Source organism: Pezoporus flaviventris, unplaced genomic scaffold (assembly GCF_033815535.1).
Source record: "Pezoporus flaviventris isolate CSIRO_AGI_PZ_B2104156 unplaced genomic scaffold, CSIRO_AGI_Pfla_v1 ptg000015l, whole genome shotgun sequence".
NCBI lineage: Eukaryota > Metazoa > Chordata > Aves > Psittaciformes > Psittacidae > Pezoporus > Pezoporus flaviventris.
In genome coordinates, this window is record NW_026892563.1 from 2,592,261 (window position 1) to 2,604,752 (window position 12,492).

A 12,492-nucleotide genomic window follows, 5' to 3' on the forward strand; every position below is an offset into this window, starting at 1 on the left:
CAACTTGCTCTCCTGAACAGAACAACCTTCAATATCCTTGATTTTCCCCAGCCTGAACTACAAGAAACCACAAATGACTGCAGTCATTTAGCTGAATGGAGGGGAACTGGAGCTCTTCCTAATGCAAAGAGCCACACACCAGCAAGTCCCAAACAGCTAAAACCTTGCAGATAAGACTGAGTAGTAGTAGTTAACTCTCTTGTAAACAGACCATAAATACGTGGATTGTTTTTTCAGGGTTCCTTCCATCACCTACAATAGGTCAGGGAAGAAACCCTACACAGGACACAAAAAGCAGTTCAACAGCAGTTGACCTGGAGCTGCTCTTCAACTGCCATTTCACCAATAGTGAAAGGAAATGCAGTTCCTCACCCCTTCATAAGGGATTGACCAACCGTTCTTGCCACTGCCTCACAAATCTTTCAGAGGAGGAAGGGATAAAGCCTTTCATAGGCTGGGTCACACAGCAGGCAGGAAAACAGACACTGACCTGTGCTGCAAAAACTACCCAGCTCACTATTCCCTCATTCTGCCCCAAAACATAAGGAGCAGCTACAAGATTTTCATTGACTGTCTTCTTGGCAGAGATCAACTGGAAGCTGCAAGGGACATGCCAAAGCATGTAATGCTGCAGTGGCTGTCAAGAAAGGGAAACCAGGAACTGAGAACCTCAGCCCTAAGAGAGCCAAGTATTTGACAGAAATGCAATCAAATTAAAAGCTCAGCTGCACTCCAGGCTTAAAAAAGGGAAAGATCTTGAAGCCTGCAATACAGAACTCATTTATGCTCTTCTTTAATGAAAAGTATAGAACTAGCAACTCTTCTAGTCGATAAGTTGTTTCAAAGGCTGCCCCATGTAGCGCCCACCCCAGCCACTGTCTAAGCAAGGCACTAGCCTGGCATGTTGTTCATTCAGCTTTCACGCAAATCTTAGAACCTCCAACAGCAAATGCCCAAGAAAGAGTATAAGAACAGAAACATCACCCAGCAAACTCACATGAATGTTTCTGAATCTGCAACAAGACTTCACATCTCCTTTAACCAATGCTTCCTAGACTAGCTAGGGTACCGTTATCACAGGCACAGGGTCCTAGTGCTGCACTGGCCACACGTACATCCATTTTCCCCTGACTTTTCTACCAAACATCTTCAACCTCAAAACCACAACTCCCACCTAGCACCTTCATCCACCATCCCCAACCCTGAAAGGGCTGGAGCAAATATGTCAAGAAGTGCACAGCACACCCTGTCCCATGCTCCAGCACAACTGCCCCAGCACCAAAGTAATGTCTGGAGCAGAGTTACAGCTTTGCCAGCCCACACAGGTGACTCCCAGCATAAGGCATACTAACTACCTCAGGGCAGGACAGATGTAACAGGCTTTAAGACTATGAGCTACAAGAAGTCAAGGACAGACACTCTGGCTGAGGGGTGTGTGTGAGGGGTCCTGGCCAAATGTGCCACCACCCAAGGAGCGCAGCGAGCTCCGATGCTCCCATTTGTCAGCTCAGCAACTGGGCCTCTGGCTTCCAGAAACCGCACCCACTGCAGATTTAGAGAACTTTTTGTCCTCCTTCTCAGCTTTATCCTTTTTCTTTGGCACCAGCTCGAGAAGGCGGCTTTATGCAGGTTGTATCCCAATACCAAGGATTGTCAACAGACAGCCAAGCCTCATGCTGGCGAGGTAACTATCCCATGCAGGGGCAGCATGCCAGCATCACTCTCCTCTGCTTGCTATAAAGACATATAAAAATTATTACATTCACAGTAGGATGAAAACCTACTACAGAAAGCACAGGCATAAGCTGAAGCATACAGTATGTCTTAATGGACCACTAAAATTTTAAGTAATTCCTTGGGATACACAGGAAGTATTTCCCTGCATATTTGAACAAAGGAGTAAAAATAACTGAGTAGATCTACTGATCATGTAACTTAAGCTCAGCGTGCTCTCATTTAAAAGCAACTCATTTAATGGCGCTAATTAGCAGGCAATACCTCACCTTTGCAGAAAAACAGATTACGATGCCAACTTGGAAAGACTGAGCAGGATAAAACTGCAAATCTGTATCACATAATAAATTAAATATTTCACTATGTTTCACTCTCAAACACTTTTTTTTTTAACACAAAATCCCCACAACCCATAAACATATTGGTGTTCTATTTCTATAATGCTCTGAATTAAAGGCCTTTAACACACATCTATTAGAGAGCCTGAAATGTCACAGCACCATCCTCAGCCACTTCTGCCTACTAGTTTCTAAGGGGACATTAAACCTGTATTTAAGTATTAAATCTAGCCCTGTCATAGTCCCTGAGACAAACCACAACTTCCTGCCTACTGAAAGCTCTCCACCATGTACAAACCATGATGGAGACCTTCACTTCTTCACCCTAAATCACAAAACCACCACAAAACCAAAAGAAATCCTTTATTTATTTAGCATCAGCAATGCCACACAGCACTGCTGCCAGGAGGCTGCGAGGCCCAGGCTGCCTTGCCCAGCCACACCAGAGAAATAAGCTCTTGCTGGAAGGCTCCCAAGCATGTTTCCTCCCTTCCCCGCAGACAGCAAGTGCCTGCTGCCACCAGAGAGGAAAAGCAAACCCAACTGCATGCAACTACACTGCTCACCAGCTTGCTGTGACACCAACCCTGTCTACATTACCTCCTGACAGGTGAACACCCACAAGGCAAGGCTGCACCGAAATCAAGCCCATCTCAGTGCAGGCGGATGGAGAGTTGGTTTGATCGCTCTTACAAAAGTGGTGGCAGAAATACCAGTTATTTTGCTGAAGGCAGATGTGGAGGAGTGCATGGACACTTCACTTAGACAGCTGTTTATCAGGTTAACAGGGTGTGCCTTTAAAGGAAGTTAATTAATTTCACCTCTCCTCATCAACACCAATATTAAAACAAAACACCAGAAAAAAGCCTCTTAGCTTCTGATTAGTCCTTCAGAGTGGAGAAATGAAAACAAGGGGAAAGACTTAGTCATCCGTGTTCTCTGCCCCCCTCTGCCCAGCCCAGTGTCTCACAGGCTGCCACAACCTGGCTTCTGTCACCAGAGATCCTTCCATTCCTTTTGCATAGTTCTTCCCCTCCCTTCCTGGCATCCTCCTCCATGCTCTTCCTCCAGCCATCCACACCCAACAAAACTTTCACACAACATTCGCTTTTCCTTGAGGCCCACAAACACAGAAGGTAATCAGGCAATTAAAATCTCCCAGCAATTTGAGTAGCCTTTGGTTTAAACCCTACTGCAATTCAAGAACCTGTATTGTATTTACAGGTGACTTGGGGTGTTTAAGAATTGCAGTAAAAATTAGGAGCTGCTGCTCTGGATGGAGCCGAGCCAACTGAGGAGACTGCTATCACTGATTCCTCTCAAGACACTACTGCTTCCTCAGATGCACATGAATAATGGTGTATAATCAGCCAAACCAACCAAAGAAGTACCAAAAGCCACAGATCTAGTCAAATCCAATTCATTTTGCTTTGGTTTGACTCATCCTGAATGTGAATTAAGCTAGACCAAAGACACACTAAAAGCAAGATGTGACCGCTATACAAAAAAATGTACTGCTTTTAAGTTATTATAAACACACTAGCTGGTGTAAATCTGTGTGTGACAACACGTAAGTTGCTAGGAACAGGGACTGCTGGTATTTATTATGCCTTGTTCACCTCAGAGGAAAAAGCTGTCCTTATGCTATCAGCGAGCAGCAACCTCAGCCCTGCTCTGCTGCTCACGCAGGGGCCTCAGAGAAAAGGGCTTTCTGGAATCATCGGGACACGGGGGGCACAGCGCTGACAGCCCAACGGCGTCTCGTTCCGCCTGCTCCATGCTTTGTTCCTGGCCCTCCCAAGCCCCGCTGAATGCTCGAGCTGAATGCCTGAATACCACAAAATATACACGCACTGATGTGCATACACATATATATATATATGCACACGTAACGACACGGACACACACGCGGTGAGAGGCGGGCTACAGACACCACTGTTCCAGGCCACCCAGGCACTAACAGACCCGAGATGGGGGCAGCAGCCCCCCTTCGCAGCACACACGGCCGCCGGCCATAGCCGCCCGGATCGATGAGAGGGACCAAAGCGGCACGTCCCGGCCGCCTCTCGGGCCCGCCAGGCCCTCCACTGGACGCTGCAGGAGGCGGTGCAGCTCCGCGCACCACAGCCCGGCACAGCAGCCCCAGCGCCTGGCCCGCTCCTTCCCAACCGCCGGGGCGGGGGATGGCCCAATCCGGTGCCGAGCGCGCAGGAGGCGCTGATAGGGACAATGACCGCTACCGGGCCCCGCCACCCACCTTCCGCTCCGCTACACGGGCCCGACCCCCCACCCTGCCGCCCCCCCCCCCGCGCCTGACCAGGCGGGGCCTGACCAGGCCCCATCAAGGCCGTGGGGCCGCTACCGGCCCCACACTCACCCCCAGCGAGGCCGCCTCCAGAGCTGCTGCTGCCGCCAATGCCTCCCGCCGTCCGCTCCGGCCGCAGCCGCTCCGCCCCGAGCAGGTGCCCGGCGACGAGGCGGGGCGTGTCCCGACGGGCCGTGCCGCAGCTGCTCCCTACGGGCGCGGCGGAGAGAAAGGGCGGGCGGAGGGTGGGCGCCCCGGAAGAGGAGGGGCGGGCGGGGCTCTGGCCTCCTCCTATTCCCGTTCCTGGCGACTTTCCCGGGGCCCCTCGCTCCGGTGCCGCGCCCACCACAGCCACTGCGAGCTGAGCAGGGCCGAGCCCCTACCGGTGGTGGGCGTTGAGCAGCTCCCTGCGGCCACGGCCCTTCCCGCAGGATATTCCGAGCTGTGAGGAGCCCCTCAGCTGGGAAGGCCCATGAGGAGCCGCCCCCTCCCGGGACACCTCCCACCAGGCTCCTCTCTGCCTGGGAGCCGCTGCCTGTTCCTCCGCGGCGCGGAGGGCGGCCGGAGCGTTCCTGGGTGACTTCGCGATCCCAGCCGGTCTGCACCGCGGTTGGTCTGGCAGGAAGGGCTTGATCGGAAGGACAAGCTTTGTCCGGGGGCCGGCGGGATAAAGCCCTCACCTGATGAACCCCTGCAGCGCGGAGCGGTGGCGAGGCCGCACACTGCCCGGGCCTGCCGCCGGCTCGCCTGTCAGGGTCTGCTCCCTGAGAGGCTTGAGGCGCTTCCAGGAAGGCTTCGGAGAATTTCCCAAGGCTCCCTTCACCTTCCTGGAGTGCCCGTGTGAGTGTGCGTGTCGCAGTACTGCAGCCCTCCCCTTCCCGGGGAGATAGGATCGATCTCAGCGATTTGAACGCCCTCCCTTGAAGGCCCCTTGGGGGCGCTGCCTTGATTGTCAGTCATGATACCCAGCAGGCCCAACGGGTTTGGCATCTGAGTGAGTGAGCGCTGGGTGAGTTTTTCCTTCAGCTGTAAACGGCAGGAGCACATACCATGCATACTGAAGCGCTTTCAAACAGGGTATATTTTTATGCTTGAAAACCATCTGGGAATAGGTTTAAAGATCATTCAAAACCACACGTAAAAGACGCTGACACTCTCAGGGTTACATTAGGCAACCAACATTGTTGGTCAAGGACTGTGAATCCTAGTTTGCTGCACTGTCAGAACAACTCATTAGTATAAGTTTGATCAGATGCAGGTATATGCTTTTGTTTTAGCTCAAACACAGAACATGTTGGGCTTTTATTTTTACAGTAGTTGCAGGAAGATGGGTGATACCTAATCCATGATCAATACAGCAGCCCAGGCAGATGATACCTGATGCAGTGTAAAGCTTGCCAAAACCCAAGTCTGTCAGCTTTTTTTTTTTTTTACAAATACACTTTAAGCCCCAAAAGAGCCATAATCAGCACTCTGAGTTAGGGAGTCTTCACATTTTTGATCTGTCTTAGAGCCATAGTACTGCATTTACTCTGTCATCATACCATGGTGAACAGGGTGAAGTTTCTGTTCACTGCACAAAGACGAGAGGAAGGGTTGCTTACTGGTCGCCTCTTCCTTAGATTGTACTTCAAAGAAGTGGTCTCTGTTTCCTTATGTTCCCAGCACCAGCATGGGCTGCCGACTTCATCTGCCCTTTGACTTTTAGCTGCTGACATCTTGCTGCCCTGCTTTTATAGGGCTGCTCTTTTAGCAGAGCATTACGTTCAGATCTCCATCTTCTCAACCTTGGTGGAGAGTTGCTGTAGATGGGACTGAGGGATTCCTCTTCACAGCTATAGATCCAGTCACACTTGGAAGTTCTCATAACAAAAGCATACAGAAGTGTAAGATTATTTTTAAATTTGGTAGCAGTGTTTTCCCAATTAAAAGGGGTTGCAAAAAAAAGATTTACTGAACTATTGGCATAAAAATACAGTGGCAGGCTGCACTGACCCCTGCTTGCTGCCTCTTTACTGTGCTGATATTTTTGTTAATAGGAGCTTGGGGTGAGAACTGGGCAGAGCGAGCTTTAGGTCAAGAAAGTGAGACTAAAGCAGGGGGGTGCAGTTAATCCGCACCTTCCCCAAAAAAACTGGGCCAGCCTGGGGGGCTCAGCCAGACACTACCAGTTTGGCAAACCTCTTAAAATACTGTACAGGTAACTGTATATAGGTAGCTATAGTTTCACTGTCAAGATTGGGAAAGTCAAACTAACAGAACAAAGATTTGGTTTTACTCCCTGCTTCAGCCAGTGTAGTGGTTTGGCTGTTCCCTGTGTGGAGGGAGATTAGTATGAAACATAAAACTAAACAGATTTTCTCATCTGAAGGAAAAACTTGTGCAAAGCACCAAGTACAGACAAACCACCTCTGTGTGTGTATGAGAAACTTCTACATTACATAAACTAAATTATTGTAAACTTCATTATTATCCTGTTTGTTGCCTATTTATTTACCTCAGATGCAAATAAATAACTTGCCTCTTGATCCAATATACATTTGTGGACATTATTCCAATGGATAGTAAGTACAAAAGGGTCTCAACAGTTGGGACTGTATAGTCTAAGAAAACAAGAGCTTTAGCACACTTTACAAATTAAGTTAGTATTCAAAGCAGCATCTGTTAGTAGTTCCACAGCATCATTATTCTCTATCTCTAAATGGCAAAGGGTATTCTATTGCACAAGACTCAGCAATTACTGCTTATTAAGACTAATTATTTTACTCTATTTCCTTGTTTTTTTTCTAATTAAGTATCATTAGAATAGAGAATAGCTTTCATATTCCTTTAATGTTTCATTTAGTAAACATTCCCCCTGGAAAGAGCATGGCTGCAGTTTGCATGCTAAATACCTAGAAATTATGAATGAAAGTCACCTAGAACTGAAGGGCAGAAACTAGCCCTCAATAGCAGACAGCCCCTATGTACCTCCTCTTTCAAGGAGGCACTTCCAGAGAAATTGTGGCTGCTGCATCCCTGGCAGTGTTCAAGGCCAGGTTGAACAGGGCTTGGAGAAACCTGGTCCAGTGGAAGGTGTCCCTGCCCATGGCAGGGGGGTTGGAACTGGGTGAACTTTAAGATCCCATCCAACACAAGCCATTCTATGATTTTGTTTTCCACATGAAACATTACTACTGGCACTGAACTTTGCTGAATGGTAGTATGTTTTGGTTTTGTTTTAAGTGGAAATAAAACTTTCTTTGCTCCCCGGCAAGGTCAGGCACAGAAGCGGGCAGAGCAAGAGAGCCTGAGCTGTGCTGGGGAGCACTTCCTGGGTTTTCCCATGCTGCCAGTAGGCTTCACCACCACAGCAGCCAAGGCTCAATGCCTGTTTTCCACTTAGGTGGACTAAGTAAATGAAATTAAAAGCTCTTTGTAGGTGGTGGGTTAGCTTGGTTGTCATACACAATTCATTTTGTTCTCCACAGACAGAGCCCGTAGATGGCAATACTGAAATGGGAATAAGCACACTGGAGCAGCGAGAGAGGGTCTGGTGGGATCAATATCTCCAAAGGGCTGGTCCATTGAGAACAGCTGTCCAAGGGTAACCATGGTTTTACCAGCCAGCCGTTTGTACTATCTAAAGGGTAATGTTTTGTTTGTACTTCACTATCTTGTTATGTCTCCTGGTAAGACTAAGATGCCTTCATTAACTTGCATCTCTGTTCCTGCAGGAGTTTCATATTTATGCTTTCTTCTTCCACGGCTCACCAAACACCACTAAGCCTTAGTGCAACCAGGCCCTTTTTTCTTTGAGTTTTATCAAAATACTTTCACCAGACCACAAAGCATTTCTCCTGTCTTGAAACAAGAGCGAGCTGCCTAATTCTTTGAAGGCACGATATTCATTTGACTATTATTAATCATCATAATCATTTACCTCTCAGTGGAACAAAATTAGGTAAACTTCTAAGTCCACAGCAAAGCTCTTTCTTTTACAGAAAAAGAGATGCTGGTGTTTAGGTCAACTCCTGAGCTTGCTTGTCAAAATACCTTCAAATCCAATAGCTCATCCAGGCAAGGCAAGAAGTTGGTCCAGAATAAAGCAAAGAACCCCAAATTCACTTATAAGGACTTTTTTTTAACAGCTTTCTGTGGAACTGTGATGTTTTTGTCAGTCTAGGCTCAAAGCAACAGGTAGTGATTCCTTCCTTAGTTGAGGAAATAAGTCCTACATTATTCAGCTTTGAAATTTAAGGAAAGCTGTAAAGTAATTGTTTAATTAAAGGCCAAAGGAATGTGAGAGGATGAATGACTGCATGACTTGTCTCCGATAGTATCACCAGATAACTCTTTCAAAGAGAGCCTGTAGTGAGGCTGGCTCTCATGATGTAATGCTGCCCATATGTTTTATTTATAAGGTTATCATGACTTTCCTGTAACAACATGTGAAAATGCGCTGTTGCCGCTGGGCGTACGGCCCGTGTAAACTCAGTAGGATTTTGGCAAAATACCAGTAAAAACAATCTCAGTGCATGAATTAACACCAATGTGTGACATAAATACAGTAACAGGATTTTAAACGCAAAGGCTTTGAACCAGGCTTATCACCCAAGAGGCCACAGCAGATGAATTTGAGGAAGGCAGAGGCACATAATGGTTGCATTTATTTGCCTATGCAAGAGCTAAATCTTGGAAAGATGACAGGAGAAACTCCAGTGAAACAGCAGGATGAAAATCATAGAATGGTTTGGGTTAGAAGGGACCTTAAAGATCATCCAGTTCCACCTCCCCTGCCATGGGCCAGGACACCTTCCACTAGACCAGGTGGATCAAAGCCCCATCAACCTGGCCCTGAACCCTGCCAGGGATAGGGCAGCCACAGCTTCTCTGGGCAACCTGTGCCAGTACCTCATCACCCTCACAGGAAAGAATTTCTTCCTTATATCTGATCTAATTCTATCCTCTTTCAGTTTAAAGCAATTCCTCCTTGTCCTGTCCCTACATGCCCCTGCAAAAAGTCAATCCCCAGCTTCCTTAGCTGCCCTAAGGTCTCCCTGGAGCCTTCTCCAGACTGAACAACCCCAGCTCTCTCAGCCTGTCTTCATAGGAGAGGCGCTGCAGCCCTCTGATCATCTTTGTGGCCCTCCTCTGGACTCACTCCAACAGGTCTATGTCCCTCCTGAGTTGGGGGTCCCATAGCTGGACACACGACTGCAGGTGGGGTACGAGAAGTTTGAGGAGAGATCAAATTTCAACATGTCCAGCTTGACAGGACATTGTGGGCATAAACTGGTGCTCATTTGTGTTAGGAATTTTAACAGTAACTATGTGGTAGTAAATATGTGCAAAGCATCTTAGCATTCTTCAGCAGCTGTTACCTTCACCCATACTGCTTCCTCTCCCTCATTCCATCACTCATTTATACACTAAATCCACCAGCAGCTCCATTTCCTACAGGACACTTTCTACCCTGAAAACCAACACTGGCCCAAGCACATCAGCATGAATTAACCTTGTAAAAACACAGGTTAGAAACACAAATGTTTCTTGTCAAAAGGAAAGAAATTCTGACCTGGTCTTCACCTGGGGAAATTTTATCCATTTCTGACCAGAATTGTATTCACTGCCTGTGCCAGTGGTGCTTTGTTGCTGTCCCCAGCAGAGTACAGCACATATTCAGTCTCAAAAAAACTTCCTGGACTTTTTGCTTCTCTTCCAGCTGTGATGTGGGCAGTCTTTGTCCAGAAGCTGTGAGAACAAACTCATTCCAGCAGTCAACCACCATAATTTATATTCTCTTGAATTTGTGTCTTTGAACTGATAAGAGGTTTATGGAAAAAAAGGAAAAGGAAGGAGTGAAAACTGTTCCTGATTGACACCTCACACCAGGGAAATCAGGAGTAACTCTATAGAACATATTTGTTTAAACCCCCATAGCTCTGCATATATAAGATGCTAATAATAGTATTCAGACAGTGTTGCCATCTGTATTTTAAAAGAGAGAAGTTACTCTGAAAAGGGATGTGTGAGCATAATGTTAATGTCGGGCTACAGACATTAGCCCTGATCCTGCTTACTGTGCTGCTCATGTATTAAGTTTGGCGAGAGTGGCTGTTATTTCTAGAAAAAATGAGGAAATACCATCAGAGCAATTTCCCTGACTGTGAACATCTCTCACACCCATTATTTTTCTCTCCAGCTATGTAATTTTATGTTCTTGGGTCCAATCCCATACAACATCAATCACCTACATCTGCCATTGACATCAAGTTATTCTTTTTAGACACAACAAGAAGATATGAGTGACAATACAAAGCTTCAGGTTTGGGCTATTAATGCAACTACTTAAAAAACTCATTCTTAGAGCAAGGACTTCACAAAGCATGCAGCACATTACTTACCATTTCCTTCAATTCATTCAATCTCTCCTGTATGTTGTTTTTCTTTTTTTTCTGGGAATCATTAAGGCTTGATTTCAGCAGGGATACACAGGGATACACATCTATTTCTGTAAAGCTCCCAACCGAACATCACGCACTAGCTTCCAGAGCGTTTGTTTTGATCCTGAAAATTGCAGGCCTCAGGTAGTCATCAAACCCAGTATAAAAAACATCACAACCTTAGTCTTGAATCATTAGAAATGCTATAAAGCGTACACAGACTGGAGAACAAACAAGCCAGCTGAGAAGAAAACAAGTCAAAAACTATCTTGGGGGTCAAGAAACCATTTTCTTATACTTCATGTAATTATTTTAAAAGCTTAAACATCCTTTCTCTTAGTGTTTCTGCCTGCAATTTGAAGGGCTTTTACACTTAACAGGTTGCTTCAAAAGACAAGTTAAATTGGCCAGCTGGGTGAACAGCATCATCTACTCTTCAGCTGTAGGAGACCATAAGGATAAGAGAAATGATGGGATAAAAAAAGTGGGGGAAGAGACGAACATTATGACTTGCAGCCTTCTGGACTGATATTATTGCCACTAATAGCAATAACAAAAATGCAGCTGAATAGCTTACATTTTCTGTATCTTTAAGTGTATGTATTCTGCACAGATAAAATGAATTTTAAACCTGTTTTGTTCAGATTAGAATGAAAAGACAGAGATAATTGTATTCAGTTATAACATACATTGTATTTTCCAGGTTTTAGCATAGTAACCCCCCCCCCCCCAGTTTTCAGAATCTAATATTGATACTGAAAACCAACCCCCCAAACATCAGGCAGCTGACACTTATGTATACTTGTGCACACAGGTAGCACAGGTAAACAACCACTCTCCATGTTGTTTTTCGAGGCAACCAATAGCTTGAAAAACATTATTCTAAAATGAGAGCAAAGAAAGAGTAGCTTTCAGTCCCTACCTTTTTCTTGTATAGGGAGGGCATGGGAAGGAGTAAGGAAGAAGTCCCACAGGTTGCTAAAGCAGGAGGACCAGCAGCTTATGCTCACTGATTCGTTTGTGCTATTTACAGGACAGTCTCCTTCTTGTGCAAGGTATGGGCTGTGGCTTAGAGCAAACAAGAAATAGACCTCACAGAGTAAACAGTCTTCAGCTCTTGAATATTAACCCACTTACATTTTAATACAGGCAAGGGACTACAGTTTAAACTTTTATGTGAAGGATGTCTGCTGTCTACTAGGGTTTCCAGGCTGCTTTGCAGCACTGAAGCCCAACAGGTGTCCTGGGACCCCATGCTTCTCTGACCAGCTGTGACTGATGCTGAAGGCCACTGCACTACCTCAGGCACATGGGGTTGTAGAGCAGCAAAAGAGCTATGTCATGGTTTAACCCCAACCAGCACTAAGCCCCACACAGCCACTTGCTCACTCTCTCCTGGTGGGCTGGGGGAGGGAATTTGAGGAGTAGAAGCGAGAAAACTCATGGGTTGAGATAAAGACACTTTAACAGGTAAAACAAAAGCCGCATATGCAAACAAAGCAAAACAAGGAATTCATCCAGCACATCCCATGGTCAGGCAGGTGTTCAGACATGCCCTGGAAAGCAGAGCTCCATCACGGCAATGGTGACTTCAGAAGATAAACACCATCACTCTGAATGTCCTCCCTCTATACTCCTTCCCCCAGCTTTATATGCCAAGCATGACTCCACACAGCATGGACTATCCCTT

General features: G+C 46.5%; 1 protein-coding gene across 3 annotated transcripts in view; it reads right to left on the minus strand.

Moving 5' to 3' along the window:
* Positions 1 to 4,654, minus strand: part of BCLAF3 (BCLAF1 and THRAP3 family member 3) — a 34,730-nt gene extending 30,076 nt beyond the window's left edge. The window contains exon 1 of one of the 3 annotated variants that reach the window (XR_009743382.1): positions 4,450 to 4,654. The gene's annotated coding sequence lies outside the window, so the exon portion shown is untranslated. The remainder of the gene's footprint in view (positions 1 to 4,449) is intronic. The other 2 variants (XM_061453232.1, XM_061453231.1) reach the window with 2 other exon arrangements.
* Between the last annotated feature and the right edge of the window lie 7,838 nt (positions 4,655 to 12,492).